This window comes from Phodopus roborovskii, unplaced genomic scaffold (assembly GCF_943737965.1).
Source record: "Phodopus roborovskii unplaced genomic scaffold, PHOROB, whole genome shotgun sequence".
In the NCBI taxonomy this organism is placed as follows: domain Eukaryota; kingdom Metazoa; phylum Chordata; class Mammalia; order Rodentia; family Cricetidae; genus Phodopus; species Phodopus roborovskii.
Window position 1 is genome coordinate 302,236 of NW_026125861.1, and position 17,783 is coordinate 320,018.

Below are 17,783 nucleotides of genomic sequence, written 5' to 3' on the forward strand. Positions count from 1 at the left end.
CCATGCTTAAGGCATTCCATCTCTAGTTTTCCCCCCTTTAATTATCATATCACCTTTGTTTTATTACCCCCCTCCTTTAAGGCGTCCCCAAACTCAGTGAACCTTTCTTGTGTTCTATGAACCCAGGAGATGAGCATATAATATTGGAAGATTTAAAACTAGGACCCACACATCAGAGAATATGTGGCATTTGTGTTTCTGTGTCTTGGTTATCTCACTTAATATAGTTTTTCCAGTTCAATCCATGTATCTACAAATTTAATATACACATATGAAACAACAATAATTAAAGAAAATGGAGATCATAAATTAAAAGCATGTGACCAGAACTTTATTAGAAGCAGTTTTTCACCAACCTGGTCCCACAGCCACATCAGCCCCAAATAATACACAGAGACACTGTATTAGTTATGAAACTGTTTGCCTGTTACTAGTGTTTCTTTTTGGCTTACATATTGACCTATTTCTATTCATGTAAGTGTTTCCATGTGGTCTTATCTTACTGGAGAGAGGATCCGTACCTCTTACTCCTCTTGTGTCCTACATTTCGATTTTCTTTTACAGCATCTCCCAGAATCCTCCTTGTCTCTTAGTCCTGTTTATCTTGCTTCCCTATAGGGCAACAGTGCTTTATTCATTAACCAATAAGAGAAACATATTTACTGAATGACATCTACCATCAAATATGGGAAGAATTGGAGGGGAGAGAGGGGAAGGTAAATGATATAAATGTTGTACATATACATGAATTTTCAAAAATTACACACTAATTTTTACAAAATTAAAAAAAATATTTGGTGCATATAACCATTATTTGATTAAGTTATATACTTCAAACTTTGTTCTCTCTAGGACTTTCATTGGACAATCTAGAGATAATTATATGATTTCTGTCTGTAAGTTCATTTATATGATTTATTTTATTTGTTGATTTTCATATGTCCAAACATTGGTCCATCTTTGGCATAAGTTAATTTGATGAAGGTGAATATTGCTTAATGTTTCTCCTTTCAGTTTGTAATCACTATACTGAAAATTCTTTTATCTGTATTCATGAGGGATGCTGATGTATAGTTTTCACCTTTGTTGCTGGTTTTGATGTTAGAGTCATACTGGGTACACAGGAGTTTATACATGTGCTTGCTACCTATATTTTTGAAAATAACTTTAGGATCATTGATTTTAGTTCTGTATTAAAAGACTGTTAGGATTTTAAAGTGAATTTATCTGGTCTTGGGTTGTTTGTTGTTGTAATAGATATGCTTACATTTTTATCTCATCTTGTTTAATCTTTGGTGGGCCAGAACTATCTAAAAATATTTTTATTTTTTAGGTTTTCCAACAGTGGAATACAAGTTTTTAAAGAATGTTTTTCTGCCAGGCAGTGGTGGTGCATGCCTTTAATCCCAGTACTCGGGAGACAGACACAGGCAGATCTTTGTGAGTTCAAGGCCAGCCTGGGCTACAGAATGAGTGCCAGGATAGGCTCCAAAGCAATGCAGAGAAACCCTGTCTCAACAAACAAACAGAAAGAATGTTCTTCTGATTTTCTGACTTCATTTTTCTCTTTTGTTAACAACTCCCTTCTTGTCACTAATTTTTGTTAATTTTGGTCTTGTCTTTCAGCTAATTTGGCTAATTCTGCTTATCAGTCTGGTATATCTTTTCGATTAATCATTCATATTATTGATTCTTGATATTTTGCTGTTTGTCTGCATTTCATTACTGTCATCCCTGATTATATTCTTTCTTTCTGCCTGCTGGCTTAGTTTGGTTAATTATTATGCTTCCAAACTCTTGAGTTCTATTACCAGTATAATTCAATAAGATTCTTGAAGTTATAGACATTTAAAATTATAGATTTACCTCTTAAGACTGTTTTCATTATTCTTCAAAGGACTGTGTGTGTGTTATGCTTCCATTTTCATTATTTAATTTCAGTATGTCTGCTTATGTGTTTTCTTCAATGATCTATTTAATAGTGTGTTGTTTAATCTTCACAAGTTTGTGTATAGTTTTAGTTTCTTTTTTGAAATTTTCTTTCATTGAAAATAGTTTTTTCTCATATAATATATTTTGATTATGTTTTTTTCTACCCTGTACTTCTGCAGGTTCCTACAAACTACCCATTCTATTCAGGTCTATCCCCTTTCTGTCTCTCCTTCAAAATCAAACAGGCATCTAAGAAATAATAATACAATAAAGTAAAATAAAATCACTAGTTCATTAGTATATTTTGCAGGCTTATCACTCTTTTAGTCCTTTATTCTGTATGTGACCTCTGTGGTTATATGGATTGTATCTTGTTTATCAGTCACTATACAGTATATATCTATATGTAAGTGAATACATACTGTATTTGTCTTTCTGTGTGTGTGTTATCTCACTCAGGGTGATTTCTTTTCTAACTACACCCATATACCGGTGAATTTCACTTTCTAATGGCTGAATAATATTCCATTGTGTAAATGCACTGCATTTTCTTTATCCATTTATTTAGTCCGTTAATGTAATCAATGTTGTTTCCAATTTCTGGCTATGATAAATAGAGCAGTGATAAATATGATTGAACAGGTGTCTCTGTAGTGAGATAAAGTGTACCCAATAGTTATATAGTTGAATCTTGAGATAGATCAATTACCATCTGTCTGACAAACTGCCACATTGATTTCCCTATATTTATTGTTTCTGTTACTTTGTTATTGTGATGTGAACCTTGACTTCTTTTGATTTTTCTGGCCTTATATCATTTATTTGTTGTGTTTTCTTAATTTAACTGCATTTTAGTCAAAGAGAACACTTGATGTCATTTTGATTTTTCTAAACTTATTAGTATTTGTTTTCAATCCTGTGTGCAAACTATAATAGAAAAATTACACATGCTGCTCAGAATAATTTATATTCTGTATTGTTTAGGAAACATTTTCTGTAAATATGTTCGGTCTGTTTGGACTGTGATTTACTTTAGTTCCAGTGTTTCTCTGTTCATTTTTGTCTGAAACACCTATTGGTTAATGAAAGTTTGGCATTGAAGTTACCTGCAATTACTGTATTGTAGATAATCTGTGGCTGATTGACTAATAATATTTTAAGATAGTAATGTCTTCTTAGTGGATTATTCCCTTAATGTGAAAGAATTTCACTTTATTTTCTGATTATTTGGGATTGAACTCTATTTTGATGTATGTATGTATGCATGTATGTATGTATGTATGTATGTATGTATGTATGTATGTATGTATATCCAGTGCATATTATTGAGGTTGGATAGCAAGATGGTTGGTCTGGAAGCATCCTCAGAGCCAGAAGGAGTGGGTATGTATTACAATGACAACAGGGACAACTGGCAACAATTAGAAGGCACAGTACTGGGGCTGGTGGCATGACAGAATCACAAAGGGGAGGGCCAAGTGGAACAAATCCTGATTCTAGGTCATGAGTTTGACTTTGGCAAGTCTTGAGGTATATGGGGAAGATTTAAGGGAGAGCAGAGCTATATACCATGTCTGGCCTTAAAGAAAGTCTGTGTGTCTTAAGGAGAAAGTACAGGGTTGGTTAGAGCACAGCCACAGGGGATGTGAACCTCATAGGGCATGGCCATATGGCACAGTAGAAATCCCAGAACATAGTGAAATTCAACTGCAACATCTACAGTTTAACAAGTGGTAGATAATTAATATTGAATATGATTATAATATCATAGGTTACATCATTGAACCTCGGTAGATTTACACAAAGGTACTGAGAGACCAGATTATATAGACATAGATATCAAGTTTCTTATTCTTGCCATATCATACTCTTTGTAAAACTTTAGGACTCTGCAACATGAAGGCTATTACCAGATGTGGTTCTCTATCTTGGATCACACATATGACTCCAAATTAATCTATTTTCTTTATAATACTGTCTAACTTTTTAATATTCTATTATAGTAATGAAATATATATTAACACATATGCTACTATTACATTCTAAAGAAGAATAAAAATTTCAATTCTAACTGCTTGTGGTTTCATAGATAAAGTTTAAGAGCAATCATTAAATATCATTTTGGGGGACAAAATGAGAGTCATTGCAAAAAGGTAACAATAAATAGAAGGAAAGATAGATAGACTGATTGATAGACAGATTAGTAAAATTACTACATGTCTTAGGCTTTTCCATTTTTAAAATATGGGTCTCTAACATAAGTCCCAAAAGTGCTTGTGGAAATCACTGGTATCATAGAATTCTAAAATTATCTGTCAGAAAATCAACTAAGGTTTTTAGGTCATCTATAATTCTAGAAAAAAAAAATCTTTCAAAGTGAATTGGCATCATTGAACCTCTCAGTCAAGTCTAAATTTCCCAGACTAACACTAAGAAATAAAAAGGTAATCAAAGTCAATAGAGAACTCCATTGCAGCTATGAGGAAATACTGATTAGCCAGTGGAAATAGCAGACACTTTAAAGGCAAAATCAACTGAAAAGAGAAAGTCATGACTGGTCAGAGTGGCTATATAAGGAGATATTGTACAGTCAGAAGATGCTCATAAGAATCACTCATCCAAGATTTAACTTCTACCACTGCCTATAATTACACAAACAAATTATACAAATTATATATATGTATATATAATTATACAAACATATTGTATCTCTTCTTCTCCCTTTAAAGACCTTCTCCATAAATACTGATTATAACAACACATAACATATAAACATGCTTAATACGTGAATTTTCTACTGGACATATATATTGGATTATGGTTTTATTTTGAAGTGTATACAGAATTTTCTTCTCATTAAGGACATTTAATTTATAACAAAATTATAAAGAACATAATGCAATGAACATGTAATTTTATGAACTAGGAAAAGAATATTTACAAACTCAAAGGCACTAGAGCTTTCTTCAAGTATGACTCCTTTCCATTTTTTGTTTCTAACTTTCTAGTGATAAAAACATTGTTTGGCATGACTTTATAATTATATTAATATCTAATGCTAAATAGAAAATATTATATTCATGAAGTAAATTCATGAATTTACAAAAGGTGTAATAACCAATTTATTAAGGGGGTGAAATGGAAAGACAAACTCATAAATACAGAACAAAGAAGAAGCCACAGCTGACGCCATACCAGTTCTCTAGTGCTTGGTGTCCAACCACCCTAAGCATGAAACAGTGTGAGAGAGAGGGGAAGAAGGAGAGAGAGAGACTGCCCCCTTCTCTCCTTTAGAGGGGTCCCATCAAAGACTAGAAGCACTGCCTCTATCAGGTCAGAAACCCAAGGTCATGGGCAGAGCACACTCTCTACACTTCCCCCTTTTGTGTAAGTAAGAAGGTCTAAACAAAACTATATACAGCAAGAAAAATTATCAAGTATTTCCCAGGAGAAAGAAAGGCTAACATAAGACACAACAACAGGACTAAAACCAATAATAACAAAGTCAAGCAAGAAACACATAACTAAATGTCCAGGCTATAATAACAGAGATTATTCTAATAGCTGTTCTATCCTGATGAGTCTGTCTTGTACCTAACATACCTTAGCTAAGATAAGATAGAATAGTATTTTTGACCATCTGTGTGTTCACTTTCTCTGGCTCTTGGTTGGGGTGGCAGGGAGTTGGCATGGAATCAGCAGTGGCTGGATCAGCAGCAGTTTCTGCTTTGCTCTGTATGCATGAGTTTCTCTTTCCACTGCACCCCTTAATAGAGTGATTATTATACTTTTTGTAAATTCTTGTAGCATCTAGTGTGCCAATATAGGATTATTCAGTTTCCATATAAGACATGAAAAAGCTTTAAAAAAATGTGTGTGTGTATGGGGGGGGGGTCTTGAATGAATATATGAGCTGAGGACAACATTGATGTTGGAAGACCCACAACTGTCCTTAATTCTAGTTTCTATGGTCTGATACTCTCTTCTAGTCTGCATAGTTATGGCATTATATGTACATACTTACACATAGACATATTGGCACAGACCAATGTAAGACATTTAAGTGTATATTAATTGCTTATAACATACTAAAGTAACTAAAATAGAGTTTATAATTCATATGTGCTTGAGATTATTCTTAAATATGTTTTTAATGGTTTATGAATTTTCTTAACAATTATCTGCCACCAAGAATGACAACCTCAATTTGACACCTTCCCACATCCTCACATAGCATGGGAGGACATAAATTTTATCTGAATGAAAAAAAAAAGCAAAGGAAGAAACAACTGTCTTAGGGTTTCCATTGCTGTGAAGAGGCACCATGACCATGGCAACTCTTGCAAAGGAAAACATTTAATTGGAGCTTGCTTACAGTTTCAGAGGTTTACTCCATTATTTTCATGCTGGCATGTACACAGACATGTTGTACTGTGTGAACGAGCTGAGATGTCCACATATTGATCTGCAGGCAGCAGAAGCAACTGTGTATCACACTGAGCATAGCTTGAGCAACAGACTTAAAATCTTGCCCATACAGTGACACACTATGGCAGTACCACACCTTGACTTGGGCTGCTTACAAGTGTGCATAGTTGGATTTCTACTTATACTTTAATCCTAGCTCAGGCTAGGTAGAGGTAGAGGGATTTGGGATCTTCCTTCTCTGTGTTCCTCTTCCTAATGTGACCATTTTGAATAAATTTCTTGTTCCTGATTCTACTATTAATTTGACTTTTTTAACTGAATATTGAAGATGGTGGCTGAACCTGATTTTCAGTATAGGCTATGACCACTTCAAAAACAATTTTGTCTGGATAACTATTATTTTGTTAAGGCATCATCTATACACTTACCTATGTGAATATAGGATTTATTTATGTGAGAGGAACAGATTTGGATGTTACAAAACTATGAATTACAGTAAAAACCTTGTACTCAAATTATCCAAAGAGTATATACTATTATTACACAGACTTAACAGCCAAACCTTTGGAATGCTAACACTTAGGCTGTATACATTTCAAATAAAGAAACTTACTTTTGAATTATGATAAAATCAAGGAAAGGCTAGAAAAAAGAATAATTCCCTCAAGAAAAATAAAAGAAGATAATAAAAGTGATTTTCTCAGGTGCCAAATGATAGGAAGTAATAAAATTTGAAAAGAGATATTTGCAACTATTGTGCCTTTAAGGATATCACCCAATGTTTGTTTGTTTATTTATTTATTTATTTATTTATTTATTTTTTAGTTTATAAGTATCATAGATAGGTAGGGCTATTGGTTGCTTCCCTCCCTTAGAAACTTTTGGAATGCCTCCTGATACCATGAAAGCTAGTCCTCTTGGAGGAGGCTCTCAGGTGGTCATTCCTGAGAATGAGAGACTTGATAAGTTGACTTGGAATATTCTATTTATATATCTAGGAATAGGTGTATATATACATATATAATATTCGATATGATATGTATTATAATTAAAGAAATATTGATCATGTATTTTACAGAGAGATCCATGGGAAGGTTTGGAGGGAAAGGATGAAAAGTGGGAATGTAATTATATTTATTTTAAAAAAATATAAAGTTTCTTAAAAGAAACATAACAAGTAGAATGCTACTGTATTATCTTTTCTTGAGAAGCTTCAACTTCAATCGCTGCAGCTATCATGCCTATAAATCATGGTCCCAATCAGGATTATTCCAAAGTACAACCTAGGTAAGCAATTAGGTTTGCTATTTAAAGGGGTAATTAAGTAGTTTATGTAACTTTAAAACATCTACTCAATGCAAAGTGCCACCCCATTATGGATGATGACCTACTTCTTACATACTCTAGAATCTCTGAAGACCTCCTGAAGTAGGGGAGGGCAGGGGACAATAATGGCTGTACTCTTAGGTAAGAGTCTTATGACCCTTCTCATCTTCATTCTAAAGTATATTAACATCTCCATTACTATTATTATAGACCAGGAGTCATCTCTATTGTTTTGATTAATTAATTACTTGTCCCTTGCTAATCTTTTCTCCCAAACTAAGATGGTATGATCATTTTATCTCTTGGGGATAAAAGCCATACTAATACATAAGGCAAACATTTATTTAGGCAAAAGCAGATTCATTGAATTTTGGCAATACTGTATTATAGAAGGCTGTGATATTTTCTTATATATATCTAAGCATCATTAAAAACGTGTATATATATATGGAAGTTTCTGTCCATTCTAGTTCCACAGCTATTCAGTCCCAAATAAAATAACCCACACCCTTCGGACCAATTAGTTCAGTCACAAATAAACACACAGAGGCTTATATTAATTATAAGCTTTTTGTCTCATTGCTCAAGTTATAACAAACTATTACAACTTAACTTAACCCACAATTCTTATCTATGTTTAGCCATGTGGCTTGGTCCCTCATCTCAATAAGGCATTCTCATCTTGCTTCCTGTGCATCTGGCTGGTGACTTGCTTTTCTGCCTTCTCAGAATTCTCCTAGTCTGGTAGCTCTACCTGTACTCCCTCCCTGGCTACTGTCCAATCAGCATTTTATTAAACCAATATGAGTGACAAATCTTTTCAGTGAACAAGAAAATTATTCCACCTCTCTCTCTCTCTCTCTCTCTCTCTCTCACACACACACACACACAAAACACGCGTATTTATTCTCTATTCTGTGCTGTTGCTATTCTCTGAGAGTGCTTTTGTTGGTGTTTATGACATACCTGCATTATCATCATAAATAGTGAATTACTATGCTTTTAGAATATAAGTATTACTTGGTATTTTCATCAAGGTTAAGGAATGAAATGAAAATTTTAGGTAAATGTTCAAAATTCACTCTGTTTAGGAAGCAAGTGAACTTACTTCAGAAAAATGAGAATATTCAAATACTGTGGTTATTTTGCATACTTTATGACACACACAAACATACACAGAGAATTAATTTTTGCACACATACATGCACACATACATACAGAGGTGTAAGCATATATCTCCATATTTGCACACACACTAACACACACACACACACACACACACACAAATATCACCCATAGGCACACAAACAAATATATACTGAAAATGTAAGTGTTTATATCTCCACACTAATGGGTGGTATCTCTAATTAAAATGCATCTGAAAATTAGAAGAAATGCATGAGATGTGGATCTCATTAGTATAATCTACCACTGGATATAATTGGAGAAATTTTAATTAAATTATTAACTATTTGATGCTTCTATGTCCTCTTTTAAGTTGAAGAACCCTGGAAGTTATCTTTAATGCTAGAAATCATAAATTTAAATTGTACAAAATAATCAATCATAATGAAGAAATTATTTTTCTTTCCATCACATTTAAGAACAACTGGTTAAGAGTCCAAGTTAAATTTTTACCTTTGCTGTTGAACTTTTATGTTTAAACTTTTTTGTATGATATCCCTTGACTTGAGTCTAGCAACTTGTAACATTTTTTTTAATTGAGTTTCTTCAGAAAGTTTTTAATCCTATATAATCCTTTTCAAAATTAGTTATAAATTACCATGTTGTTTGACCAATTAAGCACTTCCTTATTTGAAGTCTTAGTGTAAGGAGGTGATGGGGGCAAGGAAGAATGATGTAATTTCAGGAAGATCTGAGAAGTGCTATTTCATTAGGTAATGATAGATGAGAAATTATTCATATGAGTCTAGGGTATAGTGAAAGAGAAGAGCTTGAAATATTCTAAGTCTTTAAACAAAATCAAGTCTGTTTTCTAAAATAATCTTCTTTCCCTTTCTCAATTCTTTTCATTCTTTTCCATTGATGCAATATACTTGACATCATCCAGAATCATCTATATATATATATATATTGGTTGTTGAATGCTGGATGAATGGTCTTCAATACTGCCTTTGAGTTAGCTAGTGCATTTAGTCTATTTATAAGTTTTATTTTGTAAAGGAAATATCTTACTTTCTGAAGTCATATTAATAACTGCTTGTATATGTGATTGCATGATATTGTGACTAAGAGTTTAGGACGGCTCTACTGCCCCTAAGATGGTGAGAGCAAAATAAGCTACATAGCAGTCTAGATGACTTGACATATACAAAAAATATTTTATTCTAAAGGTCTAGTTTTAATTCAATGTAACAATGATTATATTTTATCATTGAAATTATTTCTTGTTGAAATGCTTTATCACAGAAACAAATGGAAATAAGAAAAATGCCAAGTTCTCTGTTCCATATTAATTTTATTTTCAATAAATAATTTAAAATGTACCTGGTTTATGGATCTAAAACTCTAAATGCAGTGTTATATATGGTAATTATTTTATTCATTAAAATCTCTTTTAAATCTATAGATATCAATCATGAATTCCCAATATAATCACTCATTCCATGGCATCTTAGTTAGGTTTAAAACCTACATCCATGCACATAAAGTTTGTGAATGAATATATTGGTAAAAAATGTGACTATCCTAAAAAAATGATCGTTTATCTTGAGTTAAATGATAAATTATTGGGGTTCCAGAGTTTTTAAAATTCCTTCCTCCTTCTGTGTTTGGAAGATTGCACTTTGTGGCCCCCTTGTGGCTTGGTAGATTGATGTGGCTAATTTGAATTAAAGAGTTGTAAACAGAAATAACATGACACATCTGGATCACTATATTTAATTACCAGCATAAGACAACTTCAAATATCACTGTCTCTCATAGTAGGAAGCAACTTTGATATGACGATGGTTTTATCATGTTATTCATGAATGTTATATAATAAATTATTTGAGAAAGGTAACTTCTAAAACCTTAGACTTTCTTTTGTGGTGAAAAGTACTTTCAATATTCATGGGATCCTTTATAATATATTGTTCATTAAATGACTCATAGTGGGACATTACATTATTTATATTAAAGAATTTATTTTAGAGACAAGCTGATCAAGCCATAAAGACTCACCTAATGATTACAGAGTTAGAACAGGACATAAGAGATATCAGGTGAGGTAAACATTGAATTTAAGTAGTGGCCATTAATTAATTTAAAATGGCTAGGTAATAAAATGTCAACACAAATGTAAACACCAAGGGTCATGTGAATCATCACAGTTAACCAATCTGTGTTAAATATCATCTGTCACAGAGAGGACACTTTATGTTTTGGTTAGTCCTGAACTGTGTGTACTTCCATTTTAAACTCCAGGGTTTTCCCAAGTGTTCTCCTTGTTAATTATTTGATTATTCTTGTTGTAGTGCTGGAAATAAAACCTGATACCATGGACATGCTACAAGAGTACTGTTCCTCTATGCTAAATCATTCAGCTCAGGAGATCTACATTTAAATAATGCTATTCATATTTTATTTTTCCTTTACATAGTCTTGTGGCTCATAGTAGACATAAGGCAAGCAACAAAGTTTTGGCGTTGAGATATGCAGTTTCAAATCCACTGTTATTCTTACTAGCTGTGTCTCTTTGGAAGCAACTTCACAACCCTGAACCTTGGCTTCTTCCACCACAAGGATGTTCGGAAACTGAAAGTAATTATTAGTGTGCCAGGTCAACACTAACAAGGACAACTGTTTATTATACATACAAACAAGAAAACAGATTCAAACAATTATATAAATATAAGTATATATTTGTGTGTATATATTTGTCCATATGCATATGTGTGTGTGTGTGTGTGTGTGTGTGTGTGTATGTATGTAATGATAATAAAGTAAAAACAGGCTATCAAGTTGAGAGTTGAGAAAGACATGGGACATGTTCAAGGGTGGGTAGTTGGGAGTTGGGAAGAACTATAGGAAGGAAAGTGAAGGAAGAAAAGTTATGTAATTCTATTTTAACTAAAAGTACATTAAAATCCATAAAATAAATTATAAATACAAAATATGAAGCATGGAAATGAAGGAGCAACAAAGTATTAAAACTGTACATTTTAACTCATTTGCTTTTAGTTTGAAAATTAGCGTTAATATATCAGGAACTCAAACAGAGTAAGTAAATAAGTGAATAAAGAGCAGAATTTGGACACCATTATTGGAAAAGAGAGGCTTATGAATTTCCAAGGCAACCAATATTATTTTTCCTGTTACCATGCTCTAAGAAAATCTGAGGCTTTATTCATGTATCACAGAGAGGTAGAGATGTTAATTTCTTTATTTCACTCTCATAATAAGCAATAAAGTTAGTTGCTCAAAATACCATTATGTTTCTAGGACTATGCCAATGCTTTATTTTATATCTGCACTCACTTTGTGCTAGGTAAAAAAAAAATTCTCGTGAGATACATATTATTAGCTTCTATAATTACCTTACGACAAGTTGCTAAGAAAGTCAGGTATAGGAGGTCACATACTTAAGAAAAATTCCACCCTCAATCCATTCAACTTTGTTATCCCACTGAGGCATGTTACTCCCCCTACAGAATCTAGTTAGCTAAGGTGAAACTGTGTCTCACACAATCACAGTAAGCAAGTTTACTGTTAACTGAGTTTTAAAACTTCTACCTCTCTAAAGTATGTGAAAATTGTTTTTGTCAACATCTTCTCACATTGATTGGTTTCATCATGGTGACAATCATTCTGTCAAATTTTAACACTTTCTGCCTGACTTCATCAAGTTCTTAAATCCAACTATTGACAGGCCTCCAAAGGATTCTCTTGGTTCTTCTTTTTGTTGTTTGTTTTCTTTTTGGTTTTTTTTCGTTATTTATATATTATTATTATTATTTAAATGTCTGTTTTCTGTTTATATAGATTTTATTTTTTATTCAATTTCTTATTTTACATATTGATCCCAGTTCCATCTCCCTCCCTCCCACCCTCTCTCCCAATCTCCCATGTCCCTCCTACTGCCCCCCCCACCTCACTCCACATGTATGGTGATGCCTTCCAGGAGGGGCCATCTAAATCTGCCAAGTCGTGTGGAGTAGAGATTAGGCCTCTAGGTTAAGGGAGTATCCCCCTTTTGTGCAGCAGGAACATACCCTGATTCCACTGTCATAGGTCCCTTAGACTGCCCAGGCCTTCTACCTGAGACCCATGTTCAGGGGTCTGAGTCAGTCCAATGCAGGATTCCCAGCTATCAGTCTGGGGGCCCATAAGTATAGTGAGATATTCACTTTGTCTGCATCTGTGGCACTGACCACACCTATCAGGGTTGGAGACAGGGATGGAAGTGACCTGGGAATTTAGGTCCGAGGAAGAGCCCAGGAGCACTCTCTGGCTGGCAGGACACAGACAGGAGAACATCCAGAGGAATCCTTGAACCAGGAACCTGCTGGTGTTCATCTGTCTATGTTGTAAGTTATTTCTCCCTGAACAAATATCTACTCTGCCTATTTGTTTATCCTGATCCATATAAAACCATGGTACATTAGCTTCTTCTTGCTAAGGTCAGCTGTCTCTGTGGGATTCTGTAGCCTGGTCTTGTCCTCCCTCTCAGTATCTGGATTTGGCTCAGTGTTTAGTTGTAAGTGTTTGCTTCTGTTTCCATCAGCTACTAGATGAGGGTTCTATGATGGTGGATAATTTAGTCATAAATCTCATTATCAGGGAATAGCATTTATGGTAGGCTTTCCATTATTGCTCAAATTGTTAGTTGGGTTCCATCTTGTAGGTCTCTGGACATTTCTCTAGAGTCAGTTTGCTCTTCAAACCTATAATGGCTCCCTATTTTATAGACTCTCTCTCTCTCTCTCTCTCTCTCTCTCTCTCTCCTCTCCTCTATTCCTCCCCTGACTAAATCTTCCTAGTCCCTTGTTGCTTTCATCTCCTCCCCTTCTCTTTTTCCTAGCTCCCTCTCTACTCACTGTCATCCTCACTTCCAATATGCTCAGGCAATCTTGTCCCTTTCCTCTTCTGTGAGGGAACTTGTATGAATCTCTTATTATCCTCCTTGTATGCTAGTTTCTCTGGTGGTATGAATTATAGGCTGGTAATCCTTTGCTCTAGAATCCATATATGAATGAGACCATACCATGTTCCTCATTTGTGACTGAGTTACCTCATTCACGATGGTTTCTTCAAGATTCCATTTCTTTCCCTACAGAGTAGTATTCATTGTGTAAATGTGCCACATTTTTTTTTATCCATTCTTCAGTAGAGGGGTATCTAGGTTGCTCGCATGTTGTTGCTATTACAAATAATGCTACTACGGACATAGTTGAACACATGTCTTTGTTGCATGGATGTGTTTCATTTGGGTATATGCCTAACAGTGGGATTGCCAGGTCCTGTGGTAGATTCTCATTTTCCTGAGGAACAGCTATACTGATCTCCAAAATGGCTATACAAGTTTTCACTCACACCAGCAGTGCAGGAGTGTTCCCCTTTCTCATCAGCATAAGTTGTCATTGGTGTTTCTAATTTAAGCCATTCTGACAAGAGTAAGATGGTATCTCAAAGTTGTTTTGATTTGCATTTCCCTGATAGCTAAGTATGTTGAGCACTTTCATAAGTGTCTTTCAGCCTTTTTGATTTCCTCTATTGAGAATTCTCTCTTCAGTTCTGTAGCCCATTTTTTAATAGGGTTAGTTGGTGTTTTAGTGACTAGTGTTTTAAGTTCTTTGTATATTTTAGAGATCAGCGCTCTTTCAGATGTAGGATTAGTGAAGATCTTTCCCAGTCTGTGGGCTGCCATTTGGTCTTGTCAAGATTGTCCTTTGCCTTACAGAAGCTTCTCAGTGTGAGGAGGTCCCATTTATTAACAGTCTATCTCAGTGTCTGTGCTACTTGTCTTATCTTCAGGAATCTGTCTCCTGTTGTTCAAGCGTACCTCCCAATTTCTCTTCTAAGAGGTTCAGTGTAGCTGGGTTTATGTTGAGGTCTTTGATCCATTTGGACTTAAGTTTTGTGCATGGCGACAGACATGGGTCTATCTAAAGTCTCCTACACAGCATCATCCAGTTATACAGTACCATTTGTTGAAGAATCTTTCCTCCTCCATTGTATACTTTTAGCTGTTTTGTCAAAAATCAGGTATTCATAGGTGTGTGGGATAATATCAGCATTTTTTATTTGATTCCATTGGTCTACCTGTTTATTTTTGTGCCAATACCAGGATGTTTTCAGGATTATAGCTCTATAGTAGAGCTTAAAGTCGGGGATGGTGATGCCTCCTGAAGTTCCTTTATTGTACAGGTGTATTTTGCTATCCTGGGTCTTTTGTTTTTCCATATAAAGTTGATTATTATCCTTTCAAGGTCAGTGAAGAATTGTGCTGAGATTTTGATGGGGATTGCATTGAATCTGTAGATTGCTTTTGGCAAGATTTCCATTTTTACCATGTTAATCCTACCTATCCAAGAGCATGGGAGACCTTTCCATTTTCTGGCATCTTCTTTAATTTCTTTCTTTAAAGACACAAATTTCTTGTTATATAGGTCTTTCACTTGTTTGATAAGCATTATCCCAAGATACTTTATGTTGTTTGTGGCTAATTGTAAAGGGTGATGTCTTTCTGAATTTTTTTCTCAGTCCTTTTGTCTTCTTTATATAGTAGGGCTACTGATTTTTTTTTTTGAGTTTTTCTTTTATCCTGCTAGTTTGCTGAAGGTGTTTATCAGCTGTTTGAGTTCCCTGGTATAATTTTTTGGGTTGCTTATGTAAACTATCATATAATCTTCAAATAGAGACAGTTTGGCTTCTTCCTTTCCCATTTCTATCCCCTTGATCTCCTTTTGTTGTCTTGTTGCATTATCTAGAACTTCAAGTACAATATTGAATAGATATGGAGAGGGCAGCCTTGTCTTGTTTCTGATTTTACAGGAATCGACTTGAGCTTCTCTCCATTCAGTTTTATGTTGGCTGTTGGTTTATTGTATATTGCTTTCATTATGTTTATGTGTGTTCCTGTTATCTCTGATCTCTACAAGACCTTTATCATGAAAGGGTGTTGAATTTTGTCAAAGACTTTTTCAGCATCTGGTGAGATGATCTTGTGCGTTTTCTTTTTCAGTTTTTCAGTGGATCACATTGATAGATTTTTCATATGTTGAACCATCCCTGCAACCCAGGGATGATGCCTACTTGGTCATTGTGGATGATTTTCTGATGTGTTCTTGGATTTGATTTGCCAGTGTTTTATTGAGGGTTTTTGCATTAATGTTCGTAAGGGATATTATTCTGTAGTTTTCTTTTTTAGTTGTGTCTTTGTGTGGCTTGGGTACCAAGGTAATTGTGGTCTCATAAAAAGAGTTTGGTAATGAACCTTCTGCTTCTATTGTGTGGAACAATTTGAGGAATATTGGTGTTAGCTCTTCTTTGAATTTCTGGTATAATTCTGTACTGAAGCCATCTGGCCCTGGGCCTTCTTTTTTTTTTTGGGGGGGGGGAGCCTTTTGATGACTGTTTCCATTTCATTAGATGTTATAGGTCTATTTAAGTTGCTTGCTTATCTCTTCTTGATTTAATTTTGGTAAGTGATAGATATCCAGAAATTTGTCCATTTCCTTTGAATTTTCAAATTTTGTGGAGTACATGTTTTCAAAGTATGACCTGAAAATTGTCTGGATTTCTCAGTGTCCGTTGTTATGTTCCCCTTTTCATTTCTGATTTAGTCAGTTTGCATGTTCTCTCTCTGCTTTTTTTGTTAGTTTGCATGAAGGTTTGTCTATCTTGTTGATTTTTCTCAAGAAACCATCTCTTCATTGCATTGATTTTTTGCATCATTTTCCTGGTTTCTATTTTGTTGATTTCAGCCCTCAAGTTGATTATTTCCTGGTGTCTACTCCTCCAGGGTGAGTTTACTTCTTTTTGTTCTAAGTCTTTCAGAAGTGCTGTTAATTTTCTAATGTGTATATACTCCGTTTTCTTCATATGGGCACTTAGTGCAATGAACTTCCCTTGTAGCACTGCTTTCAAGGCGTCCCATAAATTCGGGTATGTTGTGTCCTTATTCTCATTGAAATGTAGGAAGTCCTTAATTTCTTTCTTTATTTCTTCTTTGACCCAGATATGGTGCAATTGCACGTTTTTCAGTTTCCATGAGTTTGTAGGGTTTCTGCAATTTGTATTGTTGTTGAATGTCAACTTTAAAGCATGTTGGTCTGATAAGATACAGGAGACTATTCCTATTCCATTTTTTTTTTTAAATCTGTTGAGGTTTGTTATGTTACCTAGTATGTGGTCGATTTTAGAGAAAGTTCCATGTGGAGCAGAGAAGAATGTATATTCTTTTGTGTTTGGATGGAATGTTCTATAGATGTCTGTTTGTAAGTAGTAGGGTTTTTTCTCCCGTCGCTGGTCTTGTCCTGCCGCCGTGCCAGCCCCAATTAAAGCACAGAGACTCTGTATTTGATATAATGCTGTTGGCCAGGTACTAGTTTCTTATCAGCTAGCTCTGTCTTAAGTATTAACCCATTTCTGTTGATCTATGTATTTTCATGTGGTCTCCTTACTGGGGAGTGGGGCAGGTGTCTGGTCTATCCAGTCTCTCCATCTTGACTCCTCCTTACTACGTCCACTTTTCTCCTAACCTCCTAGTCCCTCCTATTTTCCTTTCCTATTTGCCTACAGTGCTTTATTCATTAACCAGTATGAAATATATATATATATATATAGGCATCTCCCATTAGTCTGTAAAACCCAATTGAGACATAACTTCAGTTAATTCTTTTGATTCTTTGTTAAGTTTCTGACTGGTGGTCCTGTGTAGCAGTGAGAGTGGGGTGTTGAAGTCTCCCACTATGAATGTGTGAGGTTTTATGTGAGCTTTGAGTTTTAGTAGCATTTTTTTAAACCCATGTGGATGCCTTTGTGTTTGTGGCATTGATGTTCCAAATTGAGACTTTGTGCTGATGGATTTCTCCTGTGATGAATATGAAATGACCGTCTTCATCTCTTTTAATTGAATTTTGTTTGAAGTC